The sequence below is a fragment of the Epinephelus lanceolatus genome, chromosome 15, assembly GCF_041903045.1.
Source record: "Epinephelus lanceolatus isolate andai-2023 chromosome 15, ASM4190304v1, whole genome shotgun sequence".
In the NCBI taxonomy this organism is placed as follows: domain Eukaryota; kingdom Metazoa; phylum Chordata; class Actinopteri; order Perciformes; family Serranidae; genus Epinephelus; species Epinephelus lanceolatus.
The window spans coordinates 14,874,351-14,886,758 of record NC_135748.1 but is presented as its reverse complement, the minus strand read 5'-3'; the positions used below and the strand labels follow the sequence as shown (position 1 = coordinate 14,886,758).

General features: G+C 41.7%; 1 protein-coding gene across 1 annotated transcript in view; it reads right to left on the bottom strand.

Annotated features, from left to right (window-relative positions):
- The window catches only part of LOC117267646 (leucine-rich repeat and fibronectin type-III domain-containing protein 2), a 193,759-nt gene that overhangs the window by 112,248 nt on the left and 69,103 nt on the right, over positions 1 to 12,408 (bottom strand). Inside the window, exon 2 of the mRNA XM_033643663.2 lies at positions 4,286 to 4,415. The gene's annotated coding sequence lies outside the window, so the exon portion shown is untranslated. The remainder of the gene's footprint in view (positions 1 to 4,285; positions 4,416 to 12,408) is intronic.

Genomic DNA, 12,408 nt, shown 5'->3' with positions numbered 1-12,408 from the left:
GGCAGCACATCGGTAAGGTAAGACAACACGTTTACATGTCATTTTCTATATGTTCTCTGACATTTATCCTAACAATATGAGGCGGTCTTTGTGGAAAAAAAGCTTGTTTAGTGGACTAACTTTGCAATTGAAGGTATGCCCGTTCACTTACATTTTAACAGGTCTGACGCTTCTATGCGCCCCAGCTGTATCTAGGCTAACAGCTAACATGCTAACCATTATTTTTATGTCACTAGTCACTTGAAACAAATTTAGGAGACAATAGGAGACAGGTTGAAATAAACCAAAATTTCCCTTTAAAATCGATCTCTTCCTAGGAAGTTTGACCGATCTGCATGAAACTCCGTGAACATAATCTAGGGACCAATATCTAAAGTTCCCTCTTGGCAAAAGTTGGAAAACTTACTAAAACTGAGCTTCTATAAGGCAATGAATATTGCGGAGGGCGTGGCTCATCACATAAAGGTGTATAACATCTCAAGGGTTTCACCCATCACCACGCAACTTTGTAGGCATATGACCACACATAATCTGAGGGGACCCCTCCATTATTGACCCCATCAAACAAAATGGGAGCGCTAGAGAGCTAATTTCTTATCTAGGCCTAAACACCATATCGATTTTTACTAAACTTGGTAGATATGTAGAACAGGACGTCTTAAGGTGCCTGGAGAAATTTAACTCTAATTGGCAACTGGGTGGCGCTATAACAACAGAAAAATGCTTAAAAATGGCTAAAATGCGACCGATCGCTGTGGCTCCCCCTGTGGCCCAATGTTGTTGTTGTTTTTTAAATTTTTGGTATGACTAAGTCATGGTATGGTATGCTGTACATAATCACGGAAACTGTCAGTGTGTCATTCTGTCTGTCCCACGTTTTTCTACTCACTGACGTGGTCAATCTATGTGAAACTGCACATAGGCATTGAGGATTGGCATAGGTAGAAGGTGACAAACCTACCAATGGGTATGGACTAGTAATACAAATATGTAAAGAATTCCACTTGTATTCTTATTTCAAATGCATGATTAAATGGACTTGGCTAACAAAGCAACTTAAAGTAAATACACATTAGGGAATTTAGGTATAGAGATGTTTCCTTCTTTGAAATCCTCTGCACTGTCCTGGAGATACATTAGTAGGTAAATGTGATTTGTTTAATGCAAACTGAAACGAATGTGAAACCTAGTTTAGTAGTTTATATGGCAACACATCACACAGCTCATTGCTTTTATTATTTGGTTAATTAGCACAAGCCTTAGCAATACTGCTCTTTGTTTGTGTCCTCTGCGCCCATGAGCATGATTCAGTGAATGAGTAACAAAGATATCTGAAAATTATTTGGAATATTCAGGAAGATCAGCCAGCATGATGAGGCCAAATCAAATCCTCTGTGAGTCCAGTATAAACTCATTTTCTCATATATTTGAATAAACACCGGCCCACCCTGCCAATGAAACACAATTTACAGTCTGTCTGTGTTTTCACTTGACCCTGCTTGTCCTTTGCAGTGCCCTGGGATTCTCAACCTATAAAACAGGTATTATTATCCTCAGCTAGTGACGTAATTTGGCGGAATATTCTACAAGGACACTGTGCCTGGCATCGGTCCTAAGGGGAATGTCACGGCCCTAACCTCATCTCCAGCTATCATTGGCTCTGTGTTCATATTCACCAGGAAGCAGAGCAGAAAGGAGGGAAATCATGGGTGAGGCAGACAGACAGAGTGATGAGGAAAAAGAGGAAGGAATAAAAGACAGAAGAGAAAAGACAGAAGAGAGGAAGGAATGAAGGGAGGAGGAAAGAGAAAAGGAAGGGGGGTCAAAAGAGGGAAAAAACAAAAGACAGACGACAGAAAGAAGGAAGGAAGGAAGGAAGGAAGGAAATATGTAATGAGTAGAGAAGGAAAAAAGGAAGGAGGGAAGGCAGGAACAGAAGACATATGAAAGAAAGGTATTAGGAAGGAAGGATGGAATTAGGAGAGATGGGAGAGGAGGAAGAAGAAAAGGAGTAAGGGAAGGAACAGAAGACAGAAAGAAGGAAGAAGGAGAGATGGAATAAGGATGGAGGAAGAGGTGGAAGGCAAGACAGAAGGAAGGAAGAAAGAACAGAAGGAAGAAAAATAGAAAGGGAGAAGAAAAGATGGAATAAGGAAGGAATGGAGAGGAGGAAGGAAAAGAAAAGGGTAAGACAGAAGCAAGCAGGAAGGAAAGATGAAATTAAGGAAGGAAGGAAGGAAGGAAGGAAGGGGGAGCAAGGAAGGAAATATGTTATGAGTAGAGAAGGAAGACGAGGAAGGAGGGAAGGTAGGAAGAAGGGGGGAAGGAAGAAGGAAAGTAAGGGAAGGCAGAGGCAAGGCGGAAGGACATAAACAACAAAATACACAAGGAAGTGGGGGAACAAAAGGAAGGAAGGAGGAAAGGAGTGAAAGCAGGAACAGAAGACATGAGAAAGAGGGGAATGAAGAAGGAAAGATGGATTGAGGAGAGAAGGAAGAGACGAAGGAGGGAAGGAAGGAACAGAAGGTTGAAGGAACAGAAGACGGAAAGATGGAAAGTGGAGGGAAGGAGTGTAGGACGGAGGGTTATGTAACAAAAGACAAAAGGAAGAAAGAAGAAAATATGGAATAAGGAGGGAATGGAGAGGAGGAAGAGGGGAGGGACAAATCAAAAATGGAAGGAAGGAAGGAAGGAAGGAAGGAAGGAAGGAAGGGATGAATGAAGGAAAGGGGGAAGGGGGGAAGCAAGGAAGGAAATATGTTATGAGTAGAGAAGCAAGATGAGGAAGGAGGGAAGGTAGGAAGAGGGGGGGGTGGAGGGAAGGAAGAAAGGGCAGAAACAAGGAGGAAGGGAAGATGAAATAAGAAGGGAAGGGAGAGGAGTAAGGGGGATGCACAGAACCAAAAATGGAAGGAAGGAGGGAAGGAAGGAGGGAGGGGAGAGAGGGAAGGGGTGCAAAGGAGGTGAAAAACAATAGAAAGAAAGGGAAGGAAGGAAGAAAAGAAGGGAGGAGGGGGAAGCAGGGAGGGAAATATGAGTAGAGAAGGCAGATGAGGAAGGGGGAAGGCAGGAAGAAGGAAGAGGGAAGGAAGAAAAGACAGAAGCAAGAGGGAGGTAAAGAACTGAAATAAGCAGGAAGGGGGAGAGGGTAGGAACAAAAAAAGGAAGGAAGTAAGGAAGGCTGGAGAGATATAAGGGGCTCAGTGAAAGCTGATACCTTCCTCCCCCCTCCCACTGCCTGAATATATATGCATAAGGACGACTGGCCCTCTGTCCTTTAAAATTACTCCTGAAGACAGGAAGAAATAACATTTAGGACTGAAACAAGAAAAGAAGTATTGACAGACTAATCATCTTGGACATTTTAGTTTTACTTTGTATTTACTCTTCACCCTAAAGCAACTTTGATAAGTCTAATCAGCCCCTAGCGGGATCCCAACACTGAACGACTCCATATGCCTCACGCCCTGACGCTGACACACGTAGGCTGAGGAATTACACAGGAAACACGATCCTGTCACGACAACTTTGCAGGACTGACACTTTAAAAGCTTTTCGAAAGTGATGTCAACATTCATATAAAACAGGCAGCCATCCTGGCGATCACCTTGTTTTTTTCATCGCCGTGGCTAAATAACCTGTTAATGCAACACTGCAGTGCGCACGCCGCAGTAGTTGGCAGCATTCAATGAAGGTCGCAAGTGGCTCTCTCTTATGCAATTAACCCAGTTTCTCAGTGAGACGGCAATCTATGGGGAAGCAATTAAAATCCAAATTCTTCCCAGTGTGTGGACTTCACAGAGGAAAAAAACCTTGGACAGACTAACATTTGTTTGGAGGCGTTGATTAACAATTTTCTTTAGATATCTGAATTCTAAAAAAGAAAAGGTTAAAGAAGGAAGGAGGCAATGCAAGGAAAGAAAACAAAATATGCAGGACGGAAGAGTGGATTAAACTAAATGAGACGGAAAGAAGGAGGAAGTGAGAACAGAAGGAGCAAAATGACATTTGGGAATTGTCACTTGACTCTTTTCTTTCATCTGAACCATGATTTAGCTAAAAATCTATTATTCTGTGTTCGATACTGAACCGATTTTTAATTTATTCCCCAATTATTTGTTCATGAATGCAAGGCAGCTCATGCATAAAATCGTATCAGCTCACTTGACTCCTCTTAAAACAAACACAGCCAATAGAAAAGAAGATGCTCCCTCCATCTATGTATTTGTTCTCAAACCTGACTCTGCGTGTGCGTGTGTTGTGTGTAAGCGTACTGTGTACTGACCTTGAATTCCTCCTGCGGGCAACAAACAATCCCAAGTCTTTTCCCCTCCTCCCACAGATGAAGGTTGCAAGGTGAAGTCTCTGTGTGTGCCGAGGAAGAAGTCCTCCACCTCCTCCGTTCACTCTTTCACCTGCAGGAAAACAATGAGGAGAGGCAGAGAGCAGTGATATGAGAAATTGCACAGATGTCAGACTTTTGTGTGGCATCTAATCCTTTTATTTTAGAGAAGACAGAACACTGGGTCGGCCCAAACCCTGACTGAGGTCTGGAGTTAGATCCATGCTCTGAGGGTAGCATTGTGTTTGCTTTCTACACTTATTTTTTTGGTGATTATTGTGATAAATATCTGCGTTCGCTGAGTTTTTTCTGAAAAGAAAAAGGCATAGTGTCACACAGGAGGGATTTTAATTCAGCAGGGCTCCTTAGAGCTTTTATAAATTGGGTTACTTAATCAAAAAGAGCTTTTTTTATATATATAATGCAAACACTCACATACTGTAAATATACAACAGCAAGCTGTGGGCGTTACATGCTGTAACATTTCTGTTTGTGTGCAGGTTTAACAAATAAGATAAGATGAGTTAATTAGTGAGGTTTGAAGGTGCTGGTTCATGTTTTTTTTTTCTTTTTAGCGTGGACTGAAGCAGGCAAGCTGTTCCCCGTGTCTAGCCTTTATGCTAAGCTAAGCTTAATGCCCTCCAGCTCCATACTTAATGCATACATAAGATTATTATCGATCTTATCATCCAGTTCTCAGAGAGAAAGCAAAAACATCTTTCCCAAATGTTTTCTTTTTAAATGATAGACATTTGCAGTGGACGGTATGTAGGGCTGGGTATTGCTTAAACCATTTTCAAAGCAGTACTAATACCAGTACCCTTAAAGTGATGACAAGAGAGTACGTCATTTGATACCCATAATGTGAATGGAGCGGCATGTAGTATAACCGTACTTTTAAACCTTTTGCTGGTATCTCGGCACTCTCTACGCTGAGTACGAGGTTTTACCCTTGGGCTAATTATACAGGATGCTCAAATTTAAACTGAACCGTTTTAAAAATTCATTTGTGCTAACCTCCATTAAGATTTTAAATAATGTAGCTTGATGCTTAGGGGTTGTGTTGTGTTTTGCTTATGGTGCTCTGGTGTGTGCTGGTGTTATGTGCAATACATGAGTGGCTGATGTGCAATACTGTTGTAGTATGTGTTTTTATGTTTTTTTTTTTATGGTGTATGCTTTTCATTTCTTCTGGACTATTATTGTAAGGGAGCAGTTCCTGAGTGCAGGACAAATTTCCCTACTGGGACAATAAACTATATTGTATCGTCTCGTCTCATCTCGTCTTGTCTCGTCCCATATCGTATTGTATCGTATTGTATCATATCATATGGTAAACTGCCAACACTGTCAAATACACCAGGGACAATTGTCAAAGTCTCCCTGCACACACACTGTCAGGGCTAACTATTAGCATCACATGGCTAATGCTACCAAAAGGCTACTAACAGTTTAATGACAGTGCTGAGCCGTTTCTGTGGCAGAATGACTTTGTTGGGAACATTTAATGGCTTGGTGTTGGATGTTAGCCCCTGCTGAGTTGTTAGCTCTTGCTAACCAGGCAAACATTAAACTGACTGTTTGACGGGAGAATAGCGGCTCTGGAGATGGCAGCAACAGAAAGTTTGCTGATCCAGTGGAAAGTGGGAACAGACCAGGATCAGACCCTCTGCGCAAAAAAGACTTAAAGCAGATATTGTTTGACTGGAGACCTTTTGATTGTACTTGGTACTGAGTTATAATAGTAGATACCTTAAAGGTATACAAATACTGAATCCTAGTCTTAATGGTATCTCTCATGGTGTGACAGCTATCTAGTATGGCATTGTATGTCTGTGAGGGCTTTTCAAGTTCTTTCAAGAGAAAGTTTTGATGTAGAACTTTCATGACTGGTACGACTGAGACAATTTTTCTAGGGAAACATATTGCCTTAGCAGAATAAACCAGCTGTATCTGCACAGCTAAACACCACAAGGCTGAGCTGTCCCTTGAAAAAGTGTATTTGAAAAATAATGAAAACAAAACAATGTTAAAAGCTGAGCAACATTACTGTTTGTCAGGTTTCAGTACAGACAGTACATTTTTGAAAGTACTAAAGGCTTTTTCAGCCAGAAACCTTTGATCTTGCCATCAGTAAAATGCACCATGCTTGTGCCTGAATTTCATCTTCTTGGCTGACAGAGGCTTTTTCTCTCATTTTAATTCATCCCATGTGCCAGTGACCAAACCAACATCTGAAACAGGTTAAAATATGATATGTACATTGGCATGAGCCAATTTTTAGTGTTGCACTACCAGTTTGTAGGTTATTTTAATATAACAGGTGTATTTCTGACATAAGAGTATTTTCAAGTGCACCTTCCATCATCTCACGAGGCTCCTCTAACCTTGGACCCACTGCTGCTCCCCACCATGCTGCCTCACAGGTCATGCAATGAGGTTGCCACATCATAGAGCCTTGGGTCAACATGATAATTGGGGGCGCCTCTTTGTGTCACGCTGACTTTACAAATCACTTCAACGTGTTTTCGGGGTAGGAGCCCACAGCGTACATCACTCAGCCACCAGCCAGCTTCACTCGGAGCTAAGTGCTGTGCCAATTATTGCATGACACCGCCATCCATATCTGTTCTCATGGAAATTCATAATTTATGACACATCCTCGCTTCTGCCTCCGGGGACCTGAATGCTATTATCCTACTAAAGTGAGATCTGATTGGGCAGCTGCTATCTCACTTGCTTCTTTGAAGTCATTTCTTCAAGTGCCCCTCTATAGCCCCTATAATGTATCATCGTCCAGCAGAACAGACATACCGGGAGCCAGATCAACACCAGCTATCCTTCTCTCAAAATGGCAACTATAGAGTTTGACTGCGAAATAACCCTTCTTTAGAGTACAGCCTTAGTGCTGAGATATTTGAAGCCACATTTTCTGTTGTGTTCCAGTTCCTCCATCGTCCTTTCTATTTTGTAGATGGATAAATGGGTTCATGAACTGTTCCTGTGCTTTAATAAACTTAGTCCACACACAACAATACACACAATCTCTGTGCTGCATTTCACACATATGCAGTATCATTCAATGGTGAGAAAAGGCTATAACATTAAAAATACATTAAAGGGTAAATTTAGTATTTTTCAACCTGGACCAAATTTCCCCATGTTTTTGTGCCTAAATGACTCATGGGAACAACATTTATTAAACTGATCTGACAATTTATGGCGAGTATCCCTATAGAGACAGCTCTTTTTTTCTAAAGGGTAAGCTCATTTTTTTAAAAAAAAACAGAAACAGCCCAGAAACCACTATCACCAGACCCACCAGACTCCATTTATATAAACAGTAATTTTATCAGTATGAAAACACACTTCATTCAGAGCTGACAGACACAAAATAAAACTCACAAAAAGTGCCTTGGTTCATTTTTCCAGTGTTCCAACAACCGCCAGCTCTGGTTTGGTTTAAATAAACCCTAATTCATCCAGTGAGATGTGAAATTATGCTGGCTCTATACATGCTAAAATTACTCTTTACTTAAATGGAGTTTGGTGGAATTGGCAAAGGCAAATTTGGTGCCGTTTCTCATTTAACATAGAGGATTTTGCTCTTTAACAAAAAGGGACTATCTCTTTTTAAGCTAAACTTTATTATGACTTGACTTTTCAACCTACCAACTTAACTTAAATAGATTCCTTCAACCTAAAACTTCTATGATTAGCTTGATTTTTCTCCCTAAAACTTATATTATAAGCTTGAGTTTTCAACCCACCGTTATTTGCTTACATGAGCCTCTTTTTCTTAGGGGTTGCTTTGCCTTTTACTTATGTTTCCTGTGTCCCCTGTCTCATGTTTGCTTTCAGTCTGTGGCTGAATCCAAATCTCCACCCTCTGGACTTGCAGACTGAGCCCTCGCGGACTTCAGGCGTACGTAATGTGTCTGCAAGAGCGGGAGTCTGCAGCATTATAAAAGGAGCTAATAGACAGGCTTGGAGTCTGTTTCACTCGTTTCCGTGGGAACATTTGAGAGACTATCATGTATATGGTGATCACTGCAGCACTCGCCTATGTGATCAGATTGCACAGCTTTTATAGGCTATAAGCCGCAATATCAAAAATGCATATTGATTATCTCCATAGCCTATACTTCTACATATTTCTGTATCAATATGTTGTTGAATTTTATATCTGGCCTACATTACTCAAGTAATGTTTTAATATTACAATTTATAATAAGTTTATGGGGTTTTGTGTGTGTGTGTTTTCTGTCAGCAATTTGGAAAAATTAAAACGACACATCTGTATTGCAATGAATTGTGGGTAATTAAACTAGTGAAGTCTGCTAAAGTCTGTACCCCAAGCGGACTCTCTGGAAGTCCACACAAAGTCCGCTTGAGGCCCCTTGTAGACTGAATGATTTGTGGATTTGGACAGCCCTAAGCACTCCCGGACTTCCAGTGAACGCGCCAGTAAAGTCCACGAGTCTGCAAGTCTGGTGAAGTGCGGACATTTGGATTCAGCCTGTCTCTGTGTGTCTGTTGGGCTTGGCCTCCTGGTTCCTTCCTCCTGCCAATCCCCGAGTGCCAGCAGCTGCTGCCTGAACCTCATCAACAATCAAGCAGTTGCTGTATAAAACCATGGCTCAGACGTCCACACTCAGATTGTTCAGTCTCCTCTGCGGTACAGATGTCAAGGCCAACTTCTAAGTTTTTTGACACCTTGTCTCTTTTTGCTTTTTGGACCTCAATTCACCACGCCTGCTTCCACTATAACCATTTATGTCCAGCCTCGTCTTCTGCCTCTGTATTTGGACTGCTCGGTCTTCAGCCCCTCTGCCTGCTCTGCTTCACCATTCCCAGCCCACCTCAGCCATCATTTCACTCAAGCTTTCAGCCCCTCACCTTCAAACTACTGTACAATAAAGTGTCTTTAACCATTCACAGTTTCCTGGTTGCGTTTGCGTTTGGGTCCTAAGCTGAACTGTCACAACACTTTGCTTTCAATTCAGGTGTGTTTAAATCCATCAAGCAATGCTAATAAAAAAATAATAATAATGATGTGATATGGTATGAGTCATTATATCTAGGGATGGGAATTGATAGGATTTTATCGATATCAATGCCCTTATCGATTCTGCTTATCGATCCGATTCTTTATCGATTCCCTTATCGATTCCTCCTGTGAATTAATGATATCACCTCCTGTTGTTTGTAACCCAATACATCCGCTTTCAGAACGTTTTATTATGAACCTTAAAGCCATGGTCTAGTTTAGAAAGATGATGAGAAAGATTTGAAAAAAATCATCCCCAGCCTGAGTGTGTCAACATCACGCAGCTAGTGCAGCTAACTCAGGTGAGGCAGCTAACGCAGCTAGCCCAGCATATTATAACAACAAATAGCGTGCAAATCAACTCAACTGCCCTCATCTTACCATCCTTGGTGTTCCCATGAAATCCGACAACAGGAGCGGGGATGCGCCGAAGCTCCACAGTGGGCTAGCAGCTCCAGGGAGGCTAACAACAGCTGAAGTGAAGCTATGGTTTTGACCGCTTCTGTCTCTCTGCCATTACGTCTTCTTTGTTGTTGAACGGGCTACTGACTGACGAGCATAGATTCGACGTAATGAAAAGAATCAATAAGTGAATCGTTAAGCATAAAGGCTAATGATGTCGATGAATTGGACCAGTTGGAACCGGTTCTTAACAGGAACCGGTTCTCGATTCCCATCCTTAATTATATCCCTACAGCTTTGTCAGCTAGCACAGCCAGGTTAACAAGGAATATTACATGTTTTGATGTGTCATTGATTAATATGTGAGTCAGCAGTTGGTTGTAATATAATGAATCATATTGGCAAGCTTTCAAATAAGCTATGCTATACATTATCTCTGTCTTGTAGCTCCTAATAGAGCTTCCTCAGTGGTAGATTTCATGCCTCTCTCTAACAGAAAAACAGTTTGAGTGGTGTCAGCAAAGAACGTCATTATGCATCCTCCCTTTCTCTGAAGAGCGCAGCGGAGAGATAATGACGTTGCATTTTGCTACCAGATGACCTTGTGTGATTGTTTCACTGCTGAATAAAGAATAGATTGTGTTGTGTGAATCACACAACACCAGGACGTCAAGCTGTAATAAATGGCAATAGTGATTATGTGGTACACTTCAGCTTTGGTGGTGTGAAAAAGCCGGGTGTCTGCGATTTGGTTTGTTGCACAGGTACCTGAAAAATCAAACTGACAAGCTTTTATGTTGACATCTGTTAAAGAACTTACCTTTTATGCTTTTCTCTGCACCTGCCCATAGTTATTACCTTAGTCAATTGCTCTTGCACTCTGACAATAAACTCACTTGTCAAACGCAGTCCATTTACTTCACAATAACACTTCAATTGAAAATGAAAGTTGCCCCAATGACAAGAATACGTGATCTTAACCACAAAAAGATGGATTTTTACTCATGGACATGGCTCAGAATTCATGCCTTTTGAGGCAACATGACCGCCCCAAAAGTTGGACAAAACCAGTTAAGTGCATCGTGACCGAACTGCAAGCCTTCCTCTGAATCCCTGTATGAACCTCTGAAACCCAGCAAGACCAAAAATCACAACATCTGAAGGCATGTTTGATTTCTCAGGATTTTTATGGTAGGACACAGGTCGTGTCTACTTCTTTATGCATTGGGGACTTACAATGCATTCGCCCACAAAGATTTCTGCTGGGAGCCCGCAGTGGCGAATAAACACATCAGCTTGAGTCCATTCCCCTCTCCCCGTCTCATATTTTCCAGTCTATTGCCTGTCATTCCACTGCCTCATTTGAGCCTCTCTCCCCTCTTTGCAGGAGACAGTTCTGCAACTCCATTAGCAAAAAGGTTGGCTGAGAAATCTGCAGGATTGCACCAACTCTCAGGGACTTGCCACTTACTAGTTACTCCCAAAGGTGATGCCATAATTCCTTCCTCCCCTACCCTGTAAGATACTTGTGAACTTTTAGTGGAAAAATTTGCTGTCAAATGCATTCAATTTCACTTGTCAAACTTGGTCTCCTTCACTTCAGAACAACTTAGGAGGTTAATCTGTTTAGAAGACTCATCTATTTGAGAACACAGATGAAAATCTGCATAAAATATTGTTAAGAATTACTTAGCATTTAGCCTTAGACCTCACTTGTGAGAATACATTGGTAGCATAAGGTTCAGTATGCTTGAAACAAACTAGGTCATACAACATGTTGTTGTTCAGCAATCATTTGTTGCACACTGGCCTAATTACTCAGAATGTATGCTAAAGCATTATGTATCAGACTATTTCTTCTAGGGACAAAGGGAGACATTTTTTTCTTGCTAATGTATTAACATCCGGCCTGTGCTGAAAGTCTATAAAGTCTCTGTTGGCAGATTTTGATTCAGATTTTGAAGTCAGTTTTTAAATTGTGATGGATACAAAGAAACAGATGGGGTGATAACTTTACCACTGGCCTGCATTTTCCTCTTTGTAAACTGTCCAGGACATCACTACCACTGTCACTCACAGTTGAGCAACCTAAGGGGTTATTCACACCGCCGTGTGGTAACTTGTTGACAAGTCATTTTAATGAGGGGAAGGCAGCAGAGAGGAAGCAGATTCCAACACAGCTGTTGGGGTGTGAAGTTCACCATGTTGAATTTCAGGTGGTTGCTGCCTGCCTGGCTCATCAATTAGTGGGCATCACAGAACCCCAAAGAAGACAAGATGGAGGAGCTGATAATGCCAGTGTCTGAAAACTCCAAGCTATGGCACTAGCAACTTATAAGCACAACCAGAAGAAAAACCAGGCCTGAGAAAACATTTCCACCAGACTTCAGATAACTGGTAAATTGTCCAAATATGTAGAAATCTTTGGTGATTCCAGTGATTTCCGTTGTCTTGCTACAACACACAGCTACAAGCTGCTTTCAACCTCTGCCAGTGTTGTGCACAGTGCCCAGCCCCACCCCAGTGTGTTGGGGTTGGTTCCGAACTTATCTGACCATCTGAGAACATTGGCAGCTTAATTAGGGGTGGGAATATCTAGGCACCTCATGATTCG